Raw genomic sequence first — 21465 nt, forward strand, 5'->3', positions numbered from 1 at the left:
TCCTCCTTTAAGGGTGCTGACAATCTTCTATATACTCTCCCTTAGGTAGTCAGAGAATGCTCATGTCTACGGGAACACACGTAAACAGACAATTATGGAATGTTCTCTCATGTGTTACAGAAATTTCCCATAATTCTCATGATTTCTGGGCTCGCCTCCTTGCTCACACAGTATAATCCCCAGCACAGTCACTGATGTTTCCTCTTGTCAGACAGGTTTTAACCACTTTGCTGATGTACTTGGGGCTATTATGCTGAAAAATCAACAGAGGGCCAATTAAACACCTACTGAGGATAATCCATGGTGGATAAGATTTAGCTGTACTTTTTCAGCATTAACTGCCCCTCAGTTTTGCATTTCCCAACCTGCTTGCGAGGCAGACCCAAACTCTAACAATGCATAGCAATAGTGTGCAAACATGTGCAAGTGTTCCTCACCCACCCTGTTGAATAATCCAGCATGTGCTGGACCCAAAACTTGTCATCTGTAAACAAAACAAGGATTCCAATCATACTTGCCAACAACTTCCACTCCGTCATATTTTCCTTTTGAAGCACAAGGACTTTGGCACCCACTTTCCCATTCATACCATCTTCAGCTAACACTATTTCTGACCTGACTTGCACATACCATTTTCCCAGTACTCTCTCTGATATCAGTTGCCATTTGAACATTATCTGTTCTTGGCAGAGTATACCCTAAAATACTTAGATCCTGAAAGTTTTTGTTCTCTTCCAGCTTTGTCGTCAGACTTCATTTCCCCTCACCCTCCCCATCAGCATTGGGGAGACCCTTTCAAGAATACTTAACACAACAAGATCCTCCTCCTCTAAGTCTTTGCTTAGGTATTATGACCAATTTCCTGGTTTACAAACTTCCTAATTGTTTCAAACAACAGCATCCTATTTAATGAGCTTTAGCTTCCTTTCTGCACCCTCCTCCGCCCAATACCAGCTAAGTAATGTATAGCCTAATTGACTGTTAAGGTCAATGGCCAACACTTTAATCTTATTTAGTATATTCTCAGATAGTTCCATGAGTCATTATAATTTTTATTCTTACTGACAGGAAACAACATAATATATGGGGGGGGAATAACAGAAAATTTGGAAATGGCAGAGATGCTTGACTTCTTCATTTCAGTTTCCAACAAGAAGGTTGGTGGCGATTGGACGTCTAACAGTGAATGCCAGTGAAAATGAGGTAGGATAAAAGGCTAAAATAGGGAAAGAAGAAGTTAAAAATTACTTAGACAAATTAGATGTCTTCAAGTCACCAGGGCCTGATGAAATGCATCCTAGAATACCCAAGGAGCTGACTGAGGAGATATCTGAGCCATTAGCAATTATCTCTGAAAAGTCATGGAAGACGGGAGAGATTCCAGAAGACTGGAAAAGGGCAAATATAGTGCCAATATCTATAAAAAGGGAAATAAGGACAACCTGGAGAATTACAGACCAGTCAGCTTAATGTCTGTACCCGGATCAAAGTTAATGGAGCAAGTAATTAAGCAATCAATTTGCAAACATCTAGAAGATAATAAGGTGATAAGTAACAGTCAGCATGGATTTGTCAAGAACAAAACGAGTCAAACCAACCTGATAGCTTTTTTTGACACGGTAACAAACCTTGTGGATAGCGGGAAAGCGGTAGACTGGTATATCTTGACTTTAGTAAAGCTTTTGATACGGTCTCACATGACCTTCTCATACGCAAACTAGGGAAATGCAACCTAGATGGAGCCACAATAAGGTGAGTGCAAAACTGGTTGGAAAACCATTCCCAAAGAGTAGTTATCAGTGGTTTCCAGTCATGCTGGAAGGGCATAATGAGTGGGGTCCTGCAGGGATCAGTTCTGGGTCCAGTTCTGATCAATATCTTCATCAATAATTTAGATAATGGCATAGAAAGTACACTTATAAAGTTTGTGGACGATACCAAGCTGGGAGGGGTTGCAAGTGCTTTGGAGGATAGGATTATAATTCAAAATGATCTGGACAAACTGGAGAAATGGTCTGAAGTAAATAGGATGAAATTCCATAAGGACAAATGCAAAGTACTCCATTTAGGAAGGAACAATCAGTTGCACATACACAAAATGGGAAATGACAGCCTAGGAAGGAGTACTGTGGAAAGGGATCTGGAGGCCACAGTGGACCACAAGCTAAATATGAGTCAACCGTGTAACACTGTTGCAAAAAAAGCAAACATCATTCTGGGATTATTAGTAGGAGTGTTGTAAGTAAGACATGAGAAGTAATTCTTCTGCTCTACTTTGTGCTGAGTAGGCCTTAACTGGAATATTGTGTCCAGTTCTGGGCACCACATTTCTGGAAAGATGTGGACAAATTGGAGAAAGTCCAGAGAAGAGCAACAAAAATGATTAAAGGTCTAGAACACATGACCTATGAGGGAAGACTGAAAAAACTGGGTTTGTTTAGTCTGGAAAAGAGAAGACTGAGAGGGACATGATAACAGTTTTCAAGTACATAAAAGGTTGTTACAAGGAGGGGGGAAAAGAATTGTTCTTAACCTCTGGGGATAGGACAAGAAACAATAGCCTTAAATTACCACAAAGGAGTTTGAGGTTGGACATTAGGAAAAACTTCCTGTCATGGTGGTTAAGCACTGGAATTAATTGCCCAGAGAGGTTGTGGAATCTATGTCATTGGCTATTCTAAGAGAAAGTTAGATATCTGTCAGGAATGGTCTAGATAATACTTAGTCCTGCCATGAGCTCAAGGGACTGGACTAGGTGACCTCTTGAAATCCCTTCCAGTCCTATGATTTATGTTGTTAAAAAGCATAAATCGTGTGAAATGTGTATATTTTACAGAGTGCTAAATTAGAAAGATGGCATGAAATATTCCCTTTTCCATGTTATCATATGTAATCCCGTTGCTTACTTTAATAGACAATAAAATATTAAACTGCAGGATTCTGCTGGTGCCTCCACAATTTGTAACTCTAAGAACATTTCTAATACAGTAAATGTCATACTTTAAATACCAATTTATTACAGTGAAGGAAAACCTTGAGGGGAACCAACCCAAAACTTCTCTACTTTAAAAAAAGACATGTTCCAAGCTGCTATTCGTGATGCTTGATTTTACAATGTCAATCTGAGCTCAATGTACACAAATATTGCAGGGTTCCTGATATACTTGCTTGAAAAGCAACACCATCACTAATCAGACACTGAAACATCACTTGTGGGAGAATTTAGGAATGCAATACTGAACATTCTAGGAGGACTGGAGTGACCTTTGAAAAATGATGTAAGTGAAACAGTAACATACATAAATGTGAGTGAGAAATTCTACACCTGCCCAGACATGAATTCAGGGCTCTGCATTGATGACAACGCCCAAAATACGCCAGGAAGCAACATGCTCTGCATTGCTTTAGGTGATAGATATGACATCAGCTGACACAGAGTAAAGCTGAACACTAACCTCAAGTCTAGGCAGGTAGATAAAAGAGGAATTATGAGAAAAAACATTTTTACAAGTTATCTGTAGAAAGTCAACATGTTAATGATTTAACATCATCAACAGTTCTGATATTTTTAAAAGGTATTTCAGTTCATTTCTAACAAAACTTTAAAAGGACATTAGAACCCTAGCCATATTTTTCATAGGGTCTTTCTCCAGCCCCAATGGCCAAGATTACTTCTAGTAAAGCTTAGAAGAGGAAAAAACACAAAAGCAGGTATGTAGGCAAGGCAAAAGATAGTGGAAAACAAATTTCAATTTCTGGCTGTGCCTCAAACTTCTTGTCTCACCTTAATCTTACTGTACCTCAGTTCCCAGTCCGTAAAATGGAAATAATAATGCTTCCCTACCTCACAGAGATGTTCGGAGAATAAATCCATAAATGCCTGGGAGCCGCTCAAATACTAGAGTGACAGTGGCCATAAAAGTACCTAGAAAAATAAAATATATAAAAATAAATCTCCTGCATAAGCATAGTAGCAAAGGAATTTGCAGAATGAAAGGGTTAAAACCTCACATTGTGGCATAAATCCCCTACCAGGGCCAAGTCTGTGTATCTGGAGTGGGGGTGGGAGTAACAGATTCCCATTCAGCCACCATGAAAACTGTGAGAGAGGGGGACAATTACCTATGGATCCACCAGCCCCATGCTCCGTTCAGCACTGCCCCAAGCTCAAAACGCACAGTGGTGGGGCAGAGTGCCCCAGTGGAACTGGGCTCCATGATACTCAGTGGTTGCGGATCCAGTAGATGGATTCCCCAGATCTACACCCTACAAGAAGAACATCAGTTCTGCTATGTTTGGGCCAGTCTGAGCTTGAATTAGCTGTTAACTGTTAGTTAAAACAAGGCAAACGAGTACATCTATTAAAAAAGGGAAATTATTTACGATTAAACAAAGGTGTAAATCTGTTATTAAAAAAGACTGCAAAAAACTAACATATTTCCTGAAGAGTTTTGGGACCATTTTGAAGACTGAACAGTAGTCTCCTTAAACCTGGATATTAATCATTTCTTATTTTCTGTTAAGCACAGACTGCAGGCTTAAAAAAATGTACACATTGTGTAATATTATAGTACACACAGATATACACAGATGCACTTGCGCACACGTGCACACAGTCTGAATGCACTGTTACGACATTCAGATTGTGTTCATTTTCCTACGCTAAACCCGGATGTTTAGAGGTTTCAATATCACCCTAAATATATTTTATATCATTCACAGGATTTAGACCTGTTATAATCTAGTGGGTGAAATATGCCTTAAAAAAAACCCTCTAGTACCAGTGTGATGACGGATTGCATACTGGCCCTTTTCACCCCCTCCTTCATCAGCTAGTCCTTGATGCAAGTGTGGCAGTCACATCACAATGGAAGCTTTCCAACAATATTTCAGTCAGTAAGTGGCTTGTTAAATGCTGGGATGTATTATCTATGGAGAACGATACTTAAGCTGTTTATCTTGAGACATGGCAACCCTTTATTAAATCTATAGAAAATGCCTGAAGTTTATGTAAGTCAGCAATTCATATTAATTTCCCATGTTTCTAGTATCAATTTCTAATGCAAACTATGATGTTGCTTTTTATATCTCTTTTTAATTTATTCTCTGGACACCCTATGTAATTTGCTATAACCCCAACATATATAATTGCAGTCTCCTATTGTATACCTGTACTTATTTACGCATTAAAATTTCTTTTTTAGACACTTAAATACTTTAGACACAATAAAATTTCTTTTTTAGACACTTAAATTTATACAACGGGCAGTTCAAATCAGAAACTCTCCTACACAATGGCTTTTCTCTCCATTATACCATAAAAAAAGGAAATGTGCTACCAAAACACCCTTCTGTTTTGGAAATATTAAGACAGAGACAAACAGAGAGGCAAGGAAATTCAAGGTTAAAGTTGGAACTCACTCTCAGTCATGCCCAGATCTTGCAGAAGACAATTTCAGGCCACTGAAAAACCCAACCACAGTAAGATCAGTCAAAGCTGTATGCTCCCATTAGCTCTGAATGTCTTTGGTTTTGTTAGTTTGAGTCACAAACCTAATATTATGTAATTCGTCAGCTGCAAATGTTCGACTCTGATTCAGTTTTGGATGGCGTATCGAGATTTACAGAGAGCAAATATTTTCAGCTTCACACAGAGACCAGTATAAACACTGCACATTTACTAGTTAGGCTTAAATATTAAAAAAGTTCAACCAGCAGTGATGAATTTTTCCGTGCAGTATGCTGCATCCTCTATGATGGAGGCTCAGGGCATTAGAATCTACAGTGCTTGGGGAGAGGTTATATTGACACAAATTTTATACCATGGAGAATGGCAGTACAAAGTTCTCCACAAAGATGAGGGGACCACACACATTATATCCTTGGCCCTTCTACCCAATGGGACTCAGTGCTCAGTGTAGAAGAGGACATCAGAGATGATTAGTTTTGCAGTTCTCAAACTGTGGACGTGTGTCTCCAGAGATAACATGCTTGCTAACAGCAAAAATGTATGTTTGTTTGTTTATTTAGTTATTTATAAATAAATATATGGAGGTGAGAAATAACAGACCTCAACCCTATTGTCCCTCCGCAAATTTGTGTACATAGAATCAATCCCTTACCTCTCTCTAAAAGTACAAAGTTTCAAAAAATTCAATGAATAGAAGATTGTTGCGGGTGGAATGGATCTGGACAAGGAACATAAGAACGGCCATACTGGGTCAGACCAAAGGTCCATCCAGCCCAATATCCTGTCTACCAACTGTGGCCAATGCCAGGTGCCCCAGAGGGAGTGAACCTAACAGTAATGATCAAGTGATCTCTCGCCTGCCATCCATCTCCACCCTCTGACAAACTGAGGCTAGGGACACCATTCCTTACCCATCCTGGCTAACAGCCATTAATGGACTTAACCTCCATGAATTTATCCAGTTCTCTTTTAAACCCTGTTATAGTCCTAGTCTTCACAACCCCCTCAGGCAAGGAGTTCCACGGGTTGACTGTGCGCTGAGTGAAGAAGAACTTCCTTTTATTTGTTTTAAACCTGCTGCCCATTAATTTCATTTGGTGGCCCCTAATTCTTATATTATGGGAACAAGTAAATAACTTTTCCTTATTCACTTTCTCCACACCACTCATGATTTTATAGACCTCTATCATATCCCCCCATTAGTCTCCTCTTTTCCAAGCTGAAAAATCCTAGCCTCTTTAATCTCTCGTCATATGGCCCCTGTTCCAAACCCCTAGTCATTTTAGTTGCCCCTTTTCTGAACCTTTTCTAATGCCAGTATATCTTTTTTGAGATGAGGGGACCACATCTGTATGCAGTATTCAAGACGTGGGCATACCATGGATTTATATAACGGCCATAAGATATTCTCCGTCTTATTCTCTGTCCCTTTTTTAATGATTCCTAACATCCCATTTGCTTTTTTGACTGCCGCTGCACACTGCGTGGACATCTTCAGAGAACTATTCACAATGACGCCAAGATCTTTCTCCTGATTAGCTGTAGCTAAATTAGCCCCCATCATATTGTATGTATAGTTGGGGTTATTTTTTCCAATGTGCATTACTTTACATTTATCCACATTAAATGTCATTTGCCATTTTGTTGCCCAATCACTTCAGAAGGAGAAGAAGTCTGGAGATAAATGTGAGAAGGGAGGGACAGGCAGTAGAAACAAAAGTGAAACTGGTTGAGCAGCATATTCCAGAAGTCTTGAGGTCTTTCCGAGTGTAGCCTTCGTTGATCTGACATCTATCATACCATTCTCTCACTAAAAGGGAAAAACCTATAATGGCAGCAGTCGGTAAGAGAGACCCAGTTTGGGAATATTTTAATGAAGTTCCTCTACCTGTGGGTAACACAGGCATGCGTGCAAAATGCAAATACTGCAACAAAGAAACGCAAAAGGCCTGGACGCCCGAATGAAACAACATCATGAGAAGTGTTCCTTCTCAGGAGGAAGCTGCATTGAAGATGATGAAAGGAACATGTCTGAACATGCAGGATCTTCAGGTTGGTAAACTTTTTTATTTCATACTTCTTTCTTAAGGACTGCCTGCCCTCCTTCTGGACTATTCTCAAATTCTCATGTTTGAGCTAAAAATATAGTTGGTTACTCTATGGTCCTGTCATTTCAGATGCAGTTGTGATAAAAAATGAACAGCTGAAATAGGCAGATTGTCCTTTTACAATTTCACCTTTAAAGTGCATTCACTGACACTCCGTACTAATGAGTAATACTAAATGAGCAGTATGGTAATAATAATTAAATAACAGCATTGACTTATTTTGTTTAGGAGAATCCATCCTCAACATACAGGATTCTGAAGGCTATCCACCTTCAAGATCACCATCATTTTCTACAGTTTCAGAGTTATCTGCCAATGATAGTGTTTCAGTCACATCACGTATGTCACATAGCCACAGTGTATCACCTATAGCAAAAAGAAAAAAAATCTCCATCATCCAGAAACAACCATATATAAAGTTTGTGCTAAGAACCAGCAGATTACAAAACAAGGGAATAGATGAAAAACTTGCCCCGTTTGTTTATGCAACAAACTCTCCTTTCCGTATGACTGAGAACCCACACTTCAGTAACATGGTTCAGTCATTAAGACCAGGATACAGTCCACCCAACAGAGCAGATGTCTCAGGCAAATTGCTGGATAAAGTGTATGAAAGAGAAATTGAGCAGTGTGCAAAAAGGTCTAGAGGATAAAATTGTTAATGTCTTCCTTACAGAAACAATTGATACATCAGGAAATGCACACACAGCAGAATACTTACAAGAAGTAGCAGTAAAAGCTGTAACAAACTGGAAAAAAATTCAAAAGTCTAGTACGCAGTTTGGTCACAGACAATGCTGCAAATATATCCAAGATGAGAAGAAATTATTTAGAAGAGAGTCCCAAGCTAATAACATATGGTTGCAGTGGTCATTTGATGCACCTCCTAACCAAAGACTTCGGTGTTCAAGAAATAAAAGCTAATGTTATTGAAATTGCAAAATACTTCCGTAACAACCACTTTGCAGCAGCTGCTCTGAAAAAAGTGGGAGGAACCAAGCTAACTCTCCCACAGACATGCAATGGAACTCAGCAGTGCACTGTTTTGAGCACTATCTCAAGAACTGGCCTAATCTGATGACAGTTTGTGAAAAAATCGATGCAAAGAGTCCTGTGGCACCTTATAGACTAACAGATGTATTGGAGCAGGAGCTTTTGTGGGTGAATACCCACTTCGTCGGATGCATGTAGTGGAAACTTCCAGAGGCAGGTATAAATATGTAAGCAAAAATCAGGCTAGGGATAACGAGGTTAGTTCAATCAGGGGGGATGAGGCCCTTTTCTAACAGTTGAGGTGTGAACCCCAAGGGAGGAGAAACTGCTTTTGTAGTTGGCGAGCCATTCACAGTCTTTGTTTAATCCTGAGCTGATGGTGTCAAATTTGCAAATGAACTGAAGCTCATCAGTTTCTCTTTGAAGTCTGGTCCTGAAGTTTTTTTGCTGCAGGATGGCTACCTTTAAATCTGCTATTGTGTGTCCAGGGAGGTTGCAGATTCTTGCTTGCATATTTATACCTGCCTCTGGAAATTTCCACTACATGCATCCGATGAAGTGGGTGTTCACCCACAAAAGCTTGTGCTCCAATATGTCTGTTAGTCTATACGGTGCCACAGGACTCTCTGCCACTTTTACAGATCCAGACTAATACACGTACCCCTCTGAAAAAATAGATGGCACTGTCACAGCCAAAGTTCTCAACATGGGCTGAGGAGAAACGTTGAATACAGGCTGAGTACCCTGAAGCCTATTTCTGTAGCCTTGAACAAATGCAGGGAAAATCGCTGTTTTACTGCTCACACTGTTGAAATTTGGGAGGAACTGAGTGAGAGCTTAAAGAGAGAAATATGTAACGACAGAGTTAAATTACAAGCATTAAAAAAAAGGAATGGGACAAGCACTATCTCCAAGTTATTTTCTTGCAAATATTCTTAATACTCGGTACCAAGGTCAAACCTTAATTGCTGATGAAGAGGAACTGGCTATGACATGGACATCCAGCTATCATCCCATTACTAAAATAAACTTCAGAGCTAAGGTGAACCATTCAAGAAATATATATTTGCTGATGATGTTTTAAAGGAAGTCACACTAGTGAACTGGTGGAAATCACTTGGATTCAGAGACTGTTGACGCGATAATCTCACTTTTAACAGCAGTAACTTCTTCTGTCAGTGTAGAAAGAATATTTTCTTCCTCTGGCCTAATTCATTCCGAATTGAGAAATCGTTTGGGACCTGAAAAAGCAGGAAAGCTTGTTTTTCTTTTCCAGATTATGAACAAACAGGAAAATGGAGGTGAAGATGACAGTTAGCTGCAGAAGTCAAAATTTTAAGTTTCTCATGTTGACCTGCCTAACATAGTCAATTTAATTTTTGTTGGTTTCTTTTAAATATTTCATTTAACTCTTTTAGTTAAAAACAATTTTAACAAAAACAAACCTGATCTTAAAAAACTTTAATGTTTAAGTAAATTCAAAAATTCATATTTTTTTGTTAAAATATTATATGTTTGCTGTTGAAGAAAAAAATCCAGAATACATAACGTTGTTGTTTTAGTTAAATAAAACAATTTAACTGTCCGTCTGGTGATGGTCTCCTCCTAATGCAGCATGACAAGAAAATCCTCCAAAAATTAATGATTAACCTGTTGAATTGGAGACAGTTCACCTCCCAATTACTTCATAAATATCTGCTTCAACTACCGTTGGTAAATGAAATAACCACACAATCATTCGTTTTTCTGATATAGCTGTAAAACTAATCTGAAAAGTTTTCAAAATAAATCACTTTAAAAATGTATAGTGTGTACCTTCTAAAAATGAAACCTACATCTATCTCTGAGTTGTGAAGAATATGTATGAAGGTTTTAACAACCAAAAATAATGCACTTTTATGCACAAAGTATCAAAGGGGTAGTTGTGTTAGTCTGTATCACAAAAAACAACGAGGAGTCTGGTGGCATCTTAAAGACTAAGATTTATTTGGGCATAAGCTTTTTTTATGTAGAAATCCATGATTAAATCGAATCTTCCTGACTAGTGACTGAAATCAAATCCACCCTGCACTGAAGAGTGGGTTACACACACACACTGAAGTTAATTTGCTTTGAGAACTTCTGGAAGGCAGGTGAGGTCCCAGAAGACTGTAGAAGGGCAAAGATAATACCTATCTTAAAAGGGAAACAAAGAGGACCCAGAGAACTATAGACCAGTCAGCCTAACTTCAATAACTGGAAAGATACTGGAACAAATCATTAAACAATTAAGTTGTAAGCACTTGGAGGATAATGGGGTTATAAGGAACAGCCAGCATGGATTTGTCAAGAACAAATCATGCCAAACCAACCTAATTTCCTTCTTTGACAGGTTTACTAGCCTAGTAAATATGGGGGAAGCAGTAGATGTGATATATCTTGATTCTGGTAAGGCTTTTGATATAGTCCCACATGACATACATTAAGGTGAGTGCATAACTGGTTGAAAGACCGTACTCAAACAGTACTTATCAATGGTTTGTTCTCAGACTGGAAGGGCATCTCTAGTGGGGTCCCGCAGGGGTCAGTCCTGGGTCCAGGAATATTCAATATATTCATTAATGACTTGAATAATTGAGTGGAGAGTACGCTTATAAAATTTTCAGTTGACATCAAGCTGGGAGGTGTTGCTAGTAATTTGGAGGACAGGATTCCAATTCAAAATGACCCTGACAAATTGGAGAATTGGTCTGAAATCAAGATGAAATTCAATAAAGACAAGTACTTCACATAAGAAGGAAAAATCAAAAGCACAATTACAAAATGGGGAATAACTGGCTAGGTGGCAGTACCGCTGAAAAGGATCTGGGGGTAATAGTGGATTACAAACTGAATATGAGTCACCAATGTGAAGTAGCTGCAAAAAAGGCTACTATTATGGGGTGTACAGGAGTGTCATATGTAAGACATGGGAAGTAACTGTCCTGCTTTACTTGGCACTGGTGAGGCCTCAGCTGGAGTACTGAGTCCAATTCTGGGCACTGCACTTTAGGAAAGATGCAGACAAACTGGAGAGAGTCCAGAAAAGAGTCCTGAGCTGCAGCCCAAGCCCAAATGTACACTGCAGTTAAACAGCCGCTTAGCCTGTACTCTGTGAGCCCCAGTCAGCTGGCCCGGGCCAGCTGCAGGTTTTAATTGCAGTTTAGATATACCCAAAGAGTACCGAAACACCTGGATAGCAAGTTTAGCTCTCTGTGCAAAACTATAATACAGGGATGGCCGACCTGTGGCTCCGGAGCCACATGCGGCTCTTCAGAAGTTAATATGCAGCTCCTTGTATAGGCATCGACTCCAGGGCTGGAGCTATAGGGACTAACTTTCCAGTGTGCCATGGTGCCCACTGCTCAACCCGTGTCTGCCACAGGCCCTGCTCCCCCGCCCCCTCCCCTGAGCCTGCCACGCCCTTGCTCCTTCCCCCTGAGCCTCCTGCACACCAGGAAACAGCTGATCCAGAGGTGCAGGGAGGGAGGGGGAGGCGCTGATCGGCGGGGCTGCTGGTGGGCGGGTGGCGCCGGGTCACGGGGGCGGAGCTGCTGACGTATTACTGTGGCTCTTTGGCAATGTACGTTGGTAAATTCTGGCTCCTTCTCATGCTCATGTTGGCCACCCCTGCTATAAGAAATACAGCAGAACCCCATGAGCACAAATACAGCAATCTAACATTCACAGAGGTTAAAAAGCTATTATCCTTTTCAAATGGCAAAGTGAACGTGTGTGAAATAGAAAACCCCACCCCACCAGGAAACAAAGATTCTTCTCTTTCAGTTCCACAAACACAAACTACAGGGAGCAATTCAAATGAAAGTATTATGAAGATTACATTAGGCAAGTTTGATCTATTGTAAAAGACTTGCATATAACATTAAGAGACAGAACAACCTTTAACACCTTCTTTCACTTCAAACATAGCATTATCTATGTGCAAGGCTTGGCTCTTAATGGGACGGAATCTCAAACTAAATTGCATGGCTTACTGTACCGGCAAAGAATATTTAAAATGTTTGGGATCTGGTGGCCCATTAATACCCAGCTATCAAGAATATTCTGCTCAAAACTTGCACTCAGCTAATCTGCTCAATTGGCTGGCTCCCAACAACATGGCTCCACACCGTAGAAGGCTTTCACCTTTCTGTGAAATGTTATGACATGAGAGGAGACATGGCAGCTGGAAAAGGATTGTGTGATCCAAGCAGCACTGAAAATCATCATAAATATTCACATACAAGCTGATTTGTTTTCTTACCAGTAACACACTGTTATTCACAAATATTAATTAGTTTCTAAATACCACCTGTTACTCAGCTCTCCCCTTCCCTGCATATTACAATGCCACAAAAATTTTTCACTTCAGAGGTTTATAATCACTACGCTGCTGCTCTGAAATTTAATTATGTTCCTAGTCCCATGGCTTCTATAGCTCATTCTATTTGGGGAGAAGAGGCAGGGAGCAATAACTGCCTTGTGTCACTCAGTAGCAATCCCCTTCTGGGGGATTAAAGGAGCAGTGTTAATGGACTCTGAAGGATGTTTGGTTCAATCCTTCTCAGAAGGATGTACTATGGCTGTAACATCAGGTCTCTAGAGTGGAGAATAGTTTTTAAAGCAGGGAAAGCTAGGAACCTCAAGGTCCTATGGATGGGGGAACCCCTAGACAAAAACACTTTCCATCCTTGGCTTTAGGGTTTCCAGTGAAGCAGCTAAAAGCCACATTTCAGAGAGGAGCTAATGCATATGGGATTCCATGTCACATACCTATGGCATTATAAATAAATCTCAGACTGCAAAAAGGAAAGTTTTCATAAAACATTTCCTTTAGATTTCTATTGTAATCCTCCTAGGGATTATCATTACAAACAAAAGCACACAGGTGAATGTAACTAGCTCAACGGATATTGGATTCCTCTTCCATGGCAGTAACAGAGACTATGCTCTTTCCCATCCCCTTGCCCTTCCAACCCCAAGATACAATGATCAGCATCCAATAATAGGAGTAAGTTGGACTGAGTGTTAATTTCTCACCATGTAAACTGATAATAAATTAAGGTTGAAGAACTCACCAACTGTTGAATGATGAAATATTCATAGATTCATAGATATTTAGGTCAGAATGGACCATTATGATCATCTAGTCTGACCTCCTGCACAACGCAGGCCACAGAATTTCACCCACCCACTCCTGCGAAAAACCTCACCTATGTCTGAGCTAGTGAAGTCCTCAAATCGTGGTTTAAAGACTTCAAGGAGCAGAGAATCCTCCAGCAAGTGACCCGTGCCCCACGATACAGAGGAAGGCGAAAAACCTCCAGGGCCTCTTCCAATCTGCCCTGGAGGAAAATTCCTTCCCAACCCCAAATATGGCGATCAGCTAAATCCTGAGCATATGGGCAAAATTCACCAGCCAGATACTATAGAAAATTCTTTCCTGGGTAACTCATATCCCACCCCATCTAATAGCCCATCACAGGCCATTGGGCCCATTTACCATGAATATTTAATTACCAAAACCATGTTATCCCATCATACTATCTCCTCCATAAACTTATAGAGTTTAATCTTAAAGCCAGATAGATCTTTTGCCCCCACTGCTTCCCTTGGAAGGCTGTTCCAAAACTTCACTCCTCTGATGGTTAGAAACCAATACTCCAAGGTCCTTCTCCTCCTCCGTTACTTCTAATTGATGCATCCCCAGCTTATAACTAAAATTCTTGTTATTAATCCCTAAATGCATGACCTTAAACTCTCACTATTAAATTTCATCCTATTACTATTACTCCAGTTTACAAAGTCATCCAGATCCTCCTGTAGGATACCCCTGTCCTTCTCTAAATTGGCAATACCTCCCAGCTTTGTATCAGCCGCAAACTTTATTAGCACACTCCCACTTTTTACTGCACTCTGCTTTTTCAGAAAAGTGTAACCCTTTAATCCCAAAGGACTCTTCCTTGCTATCCTTTAAGAACTGCATTCCCAGTTCCGGTCTAGCAATATGCTTGAACTTTCCAACCAGGTTTTTCAAACTTTTTGACTACCTCTATTCCTCATCTCTGTCTGCCCATTTGCTCCCATAAACTTAATATTTTAGCCTCCCATTCACCAGTTACATTGTGTGTACCTCAGCCTGCTAATGACCTCTCCTCTAATCCTGGTTCTCCCCACATTCCCCCACTCCCTGTAATTTAGTTCTTATCCATCAACACACTTTTAAAAGTGTAAAATAAAAAACATGCACACATTGTCTCTATATCCCTCTGCTTCCCTCTTTATATATAACTTTTTTTTTTTTTTAACAAAATAGTACCTAGAGCCAAATCAGCTCAGAGGAAAAATTTAATCAGAAAAATGTGAATGATAATTGGGAATCATTTAAGAACACTTTCCAAACGTCCAAAAAGCCCCAATCCCACAACTGAAGGAGGCCATGCTGGGTAAAGAAATGACCTGGTTTAGAGGGGATGTGAAGGCAGCTATAAAGAAATAATATATGACATATAGAAGGAAAGGGGAAGTTGGCAATAATGGAAATCAGAAATTAGGAACTGTAGAAAATTGATAAGGAAGGTGAAGGGACACAAGGAGAAATCTAAGGCCAACAGAGTTAAGGAAAATAAAGAGGTGTTTTTAAAATATACTAGGAATAAAATGAATCCTGACAATGGGATTGGTCCATTACTAGATCAAAATAGTAGAATTATCAATAATAATGCAGAAAAGCCAGAAACGTTAAATAAATATTTCTGCTCTGTATTTGGGGAAAAACAGATGATATAGTTTCATCAAATGGTGACAACACTTTTTCCATTCCACCAGTATCTCTGGAGAATGTTAAACAGAAGCTTCTAAAGCTGGACATTTTAAAATCAGCAAATCCAGATAACTTGCACCCAAGAGTATTTAAAGAGCTGGCTGAGGAGCTTACTAAACTATTAATGTTTATTTTCTATAAGTCTTGGAGCACTGTGAAAGTTCCAGAAGACTGGAGGAAAGCTTATGTTGTGCCAATTTTTAAAAAGTGTAAATGGGAAGACCTAGATAATTATAGGCCTGGCAGCCTGACACTGATCCTGGACAAGATAATGGAGTGGCTGACATTGGATTTGATTTATAAAGAATTAAAGGACAGTAATATAATTAATGCAAATCCTGTCAAACTAACTTGATATCTTTTCAATGAGATTACAAGTTTGGTTGATAAAGGTAATAGTATTGATGAAATACACACAGACCTCTCTAAGGTGTTTACCTGCTACCACATGACATTTTTATTAGAAAACTAGAATGACAAAATTAACATAGCACATATTAAATGAATTAAAAATTGGCTGATAGATCTCAAAATGTAATTGTAAACAGGGAATCAAGCTAGATCTAATGGGTACATTTTCAACGCTACCGGGAAGACTGATATAAGAATATAAGAATGGCCACACTGGGTCAGACTAAAGGTCCATCCAGTCCAGTATCCTATCTACCGACAGTGCCCAATGCCAGGTGCCCCAGAGGGAGTGACCTAACAGGTAATGATCAAGTAATCTCTCGCCTGCCATCCATCTCCACCCTCTGATAAACTGAGGCTAGGGACACCATCCCTTACCCATCCTGACTAATAGCCATTAATGGACTTAACCTCCATGGATTTATCCAGTTCTCTTTTAAACCCTGTTATAGTCCTAGTCTTCACAACCCCCTCAGGCAAGGAGTTCCACAGGTTGACTGTGCGCTGAGTGAAGAACAACTTCCTTTTATTTGTTTTAAACCTGCTGCCCATTAATTTCATTTGGTGGCCCCTAGTTCTTATATTATGAGAACAAGTAAATAACTTTTCCTTATTCACTTTCTCCACACCACTCATGATTTTATACACCTCTATCATATCCCCCCATTAGTCTCCTCTTTTCCAAGCTGAAAAATCCTAGCCTCTTTAATCTCTCCTCATATGGCACCTGTTCCAAACCCCTAATCATTTTAGTTGCCCCTTTTCTGAACCTTTTCTAATGCCAGTATATCGTTTTGAGATGAGGAGACCACTTCTGTACGCAGTATTCAAGATGTGGGTGTACCATGGATTTATATAACGGCAATAAGATATGCTCCATCTTATTTTCTATCCCCTTTTTTAATCATTCCTAACATCCTGTTTGCTTTTTTGACTGCTGCTACACACTGCCGTGGACGTCTTCGGAAAACTATCCATGATGACTCCAAGATCTTTCTCCTGATTAGCTGTAGCTAAATTAGCCCCCATCATATTGTATGTATAGTTGGGGTTATTTTTTCCAATGTGCATTACTTTACATTTATCCACATTAAATTTCATTTGCCATTTTGTTGTCTAATCACTTAGTTTTCAGAGATCTTTATGAAGTTCTTCACAGTCTGCTTGGGTCTTAACTATTTTGAGCAGTTTAGTGTCGTCTGCAAAGTTGGACACTTCACTGTTTACCCCTTTTCTCCGGATCATTTATGAATAAGTTGAATAGGATTTGTCCTAGGACTGACCCTGGGGGAACACCACTAGTTACCTCTCTCCATTCTGACCATTTATTCCTACCCTTTGTTCCCTGTCTTTTAACCAGTTCTCAATCCATGAAAGGATCTTCCCTCTTATCCCATGATAACTTAATTTACGTATGAGCCTTTGGTGAGGGACCTTGTGAAAGGCTTTCTGGAAATCTAAGTACACTATGTCTACTGGATCCCCCTTGTCCACATGTTGTTGACCCCCTTCAAAGAACTCTAATAGATTAGGAAAACGTGATCCCCCTTTACAGAAACCATGTTGACTTTTGCCCAACAATTTAGGTTCTTCTATGTGTCTGACAATTTTATTCTTTACTATTGTTTCAACTAGTTTTCCCGGTACTGATGGTAGACTTACCGGTCTGTAATTGCCAGGATCACCTCTAGAGCCCTTCTTAAATATTGGCGTTACATTAGCTATCTTCCAGTCATTGGGTACAGAAGCTGATTTAAAGGACAGGTTACAAACCATAGTTAATAGCTCTGCAATTTCACATTTGAGTTCTTTCAGAACTCTTGAGTGAATGCCATCAGGCCCCGGTGACTTGTTACTGTTAAGTTTCTCAATTAATTCCAAAACCACCTCTAGTGACACTTCAATCTGTGACAATTCCTCAGATTTGTCACCTACAAAAGATGGCTCAGGTTTGGGAATCTCCCTAACATCCTCAGCCATGAAGACTGAAGCAAATAATTCATTTAGTTTCTCTACGATAAAGTTATCGTCTTTAAGTGCTCCTTTTGTATCTCGATCGTCCAGGGGCCCCACTGGTTGTTTAGCAGACTTCCTGCTTCTGATGTACTTAAAAAAACATTGTTATTACCTTTTGAGTTTTTGGCTAACGGTTCTTCAAACTCCTTTTTGGCTTTTCTTATTACATTTTTACATTTAAATTTGGCAGTGTTTATGCTCCTTTCTATTTACCTCACCAGGATTTGACTTCCACTTTTTAAAAGATGCCTTTTTATCTCTCACTGCTTCTTTTACATGGTTAAGCCAAGCCACGGTGGCTCTTTTTTAGTTCTTTTACTGTGTTTTTTAATTTGGGGTATATATCTAAGTTGAGCCTCTATTATGGTGTCTTTGAAAAGTGTCCATGCAGTTTGCAGGGATTTCACTCTTGTCACTGTGCCTTTTAATTTCTGTTTAACTAACCTCCTCATTTTTGAAATTAAATACCACAGTGTTGGGTTGTTGAGGTGTTCTTCCCACCACAGGAATGTTAAATGTTATTATATTATGGTCACTATTTCCAAGCAGTGCTGTTAGACTTCAGCTACACACTTTGTATTCACATTAATGGAAGTTATATGCCTAAATCCTCATAAAACTATGTTAAAACATATCCCAAATATTTGTGGTATCACTGGACATGGTGAAAATATATTGGGAGCTGGGGAGAAAGGAGGAGCTCCATGATATAAAGAGGGCACCTTGTTATCAACTGTGAAATCCCATATCAACCTATTCACATAATAGAATAATCTTCAAAGAGCTGGTATTAACATTTGCTAGCATCTAAATCCATGACAGGCCCAAAATAGCATGCTGGAAAATTTCAGAGCAACTTCTAGATCACATTCACACTGAAGTATGTCCCCCCATCAGTTGATGTTAATCTGTCTCTCTATATAACTATTGACACAAGACCCCAAGATGGGTCCTGGGAACAAATTAACCCTCAGAGAATTAGCTCATGCCTGACTAATCTAATTGCCTTCTATGACGAGATAACTGGCTCTGTGGATGAGGGGAAAGCGGTGGATGTGTTGTTCCTTGACTTTAGCAAAGCTTTTGACACCGTCTCCCACAGTATTCTTGCCAGCAAGTTAAACAAGTACGGGCTGGATGAATGGACTATAAGGTGGATAGAAAGCTGGCTAGATTGTCGGGCTCAACGGGTACTGATCAATGGCTCCATGTCTAGTTGGCAGCCGGTATCAAGTGGAGTGCCCCAACGGTCAGTCCTCGGGCCGTTTTTGTTCAATATCTTCATAAATGATCTGGAGGATGGTGTGGATTGCACCCTCAGCAAGTTTGCAGATGACACTAAACTGGGAGGAGTGGTAGATATGCTGGAGGGTAGGGATAGGATACAGAGGGACCTAGACAAATTAGAGGATTGGGCCAAAAGAAATCTGATGAGGTTCAACAAGGACAAGTGCAGAGTCCTCCACTTAGGACGGAAGAATCCCATGCACTGCTACACACTAGGGACCGAATGGCTAGGCAGCAGTTCTGCAGAAAAGGACCTGGGGTTACAGTGGATGAGAAGCTGGATATAAGTCAACAGTGTGCCCTTGTTGCCAAGAAGGCCAATGGCATTTTCGGATGTATAAGTAGGGGCATTGCCAGCAGATCGAGGGACGTGATCGTTTTCCTCTATTCGACATTGGTGAGGCCTCATCTGGAGTACTGTGTCCAGTTTTGGGCCCCACACTACAAGAAGGATGTGGAAAAATTGGAAAGAGTCCAGCGGAGGGCAACAAAAATGATTAGGGGACTGGAACACAGGACTTATGAGGAGAGGCTGAGGGAACTGGGATTGTTTAGTCTGCGGAAGAGAAGAATGAGGGGGGATTTGATAGCTGCTTTCAACTACCTGAAAGGGGGTTCCAAAGAGACTGTTCTCAGTAGTAGGAGATGACAGAACAAGGAGTAATGGTCTCAAGTTGCAGTGGGGGAGGTTTAGGTTGGATATTAGGAAAAACTTTTTCACTAGGAGGGTGGTGAAACACTGGAATGCGTTACCTAGGGAGGTAGTGGAATCTCCTTCCTTAGAAGTTTTTAAGGTCAGGCTTGACAAAGCCCTGGCTGGGATCATTTAGTTGGGGATTGGTCCTGCTTTGAGCAGGGGGTTGGATTAGATGACCTCCTGAGGTCCCTTCCAACCCTGATATTCTATGGTTCTATGCTATAGTTCAGGGGTTCTCAAACTGTGGGTTGGGACCCCAAATTGGGTCATGACCAGTGTTCCCTCTAATTTTTCCCACCTATGTGCACCAATATGGAGGCCATGTGTGACATATCACCTTCATATTGGTGCACATAAAAAAAATTCGTGTGGTGGGGGTAGGTCCGAGGGGTTCGGAGCGTGGGAGGAGGCTCAGGTCTGGGGCAGAGGATTGGGTTGCAGAGGTGTCAGGGCTCCAGCTGGGGATATGGGGCTGAGGCAGAGGGCTGGGGTGCAGGCTCTGTGGTGGGACTGTAGATGCGGGGCACAGGGCTAGGGTTGGGTGCAGAGATGTGAGGGTCTGGCTGGAGGTGCAGGATCTGGGGTGAGGCCAGGGATACAGGGCTCAGGGCTGGAGCTGAGGGTTGGGTGTAGGGGGTGAGGTCTCCAGCTGGGGGTGCAGGCTCTGGGGTGGGGTCAGGGATGAGGGGTTTGGGGGTGCAGGAGGGTACTCTGGGACTACAGTGGGGAGAGAGGACTCCCCCCCAGCTCTCTCTCCCCACAACAGCACCTGGGCTGGGGGGGTAGATGGACCTCTCCCCGCCATGGCAGCTCCGGGGTTGGGGCTGCAGGATCGATGCTTCTCCCCCAGCCCAGCAGGTCCGGGCCAGGGGAGGGGCACCCCAGTCGCAGCTAGGTCCAGGCTGCGCTGCCCCGGGGTGCGCCTTCTCCAGGCCACCCCATGCCGCAGTGAGGTACGGGACGGGGGAGGGGTGCCCTGGCTGCAGCGGGTTGGGGACCAGGCTAGATTGGGGCCAGAGCGCCTCACCCCCAGCCCCGGGCAGGTTCCCTATGCACCGGCACAGCACTAAACAGGCTGCTGCGCGGCCGCACAGCTTACAGGGAACTTAGGTCACAACCCCATTTTAATGGGGTCGTCAGGGCTGGTGTTAGACTTGCTGGAGCCAAAGCCCACTGGCTTCAGCTCTGGGTAGCGGGGCTCAGGGTACGGGCTCCCTTCCTGGGGCTGAAGCCCTTAGGAGGGTGGCTGGGCTTGGATTTTGCCCCCCACCCTCTCGGCCCGGGGCAGTGGGGCTCAGGCTTTGGTCTTCCCTCCTGGGGTTGTCTAGCAATTTTTGTTGACAAAAGGGGGTCGCGGTGCAATGAACTTTGAGAACCCCTGGTATAGTCAAAGCCAAAATGGCCATTCAATTCTAAAACCAAACTGAGAAATTGAAAGCAACAAGCATCTTTCAGGCTGGAATGTCTGATCCTATTCTGAAGTTTAAGGGCAGGAGGGTGATTTTGAGAGCTGTGTGTGTGTGCACGCGCATGTGTGAGTGAATCATATTTTGTCAAAAATATGCTTTTTATATTCAACAAGTCAAAACCAGCTTCACTATAAACACTTCAAGATTGTCGTGGATATAATCCCCAATGAGTG

General features: G+C 41.3%; 1 protein-coding gene across 24 annotated transcripts in view; it reads right to left on the reverse strand.

Annotated features, from left to right (window-relative positions):
* The window catches only part of PTPRF (protein tyrosine phosphatase receptor type F), a 615392-nt gene that overhangs the window by 445590 nt on the left and 148337 nt on the right, over positions 1-21465 (reverse strand). For 22 of the 24 annotated variants that reach the window (XM_027823957.3, XM_043552898.1, XM_037906194.2 and 19 more), the window contains one exon: positions 3845-3925. The exons of the other annotated variants lie outside the window; for them this stretch is intronic. The gene's annotated coding sequence lies outside the window, so the exon portion shown is untranslated. Of the gene's footprint in view, positions 1-3844; positions 3926-21465 lie in introns of those variants that run through there. 24 annotated transcript variants of the gene reach the window in all.

This window comes from Chelonia mydas, chromosome 8, assembly GCF_015237465.2.
Source record: "Chelonia mydas isolate rCheMyd1 chromosome 8, rCheMyd1.pri.v2, whole genome shotgun sequence".
NCBI classification, from domain to species: Eukaryota; Metazoa; Chordata; order Testudines; family Cheloniidae; genus Chelonia; species Chelonia mydas.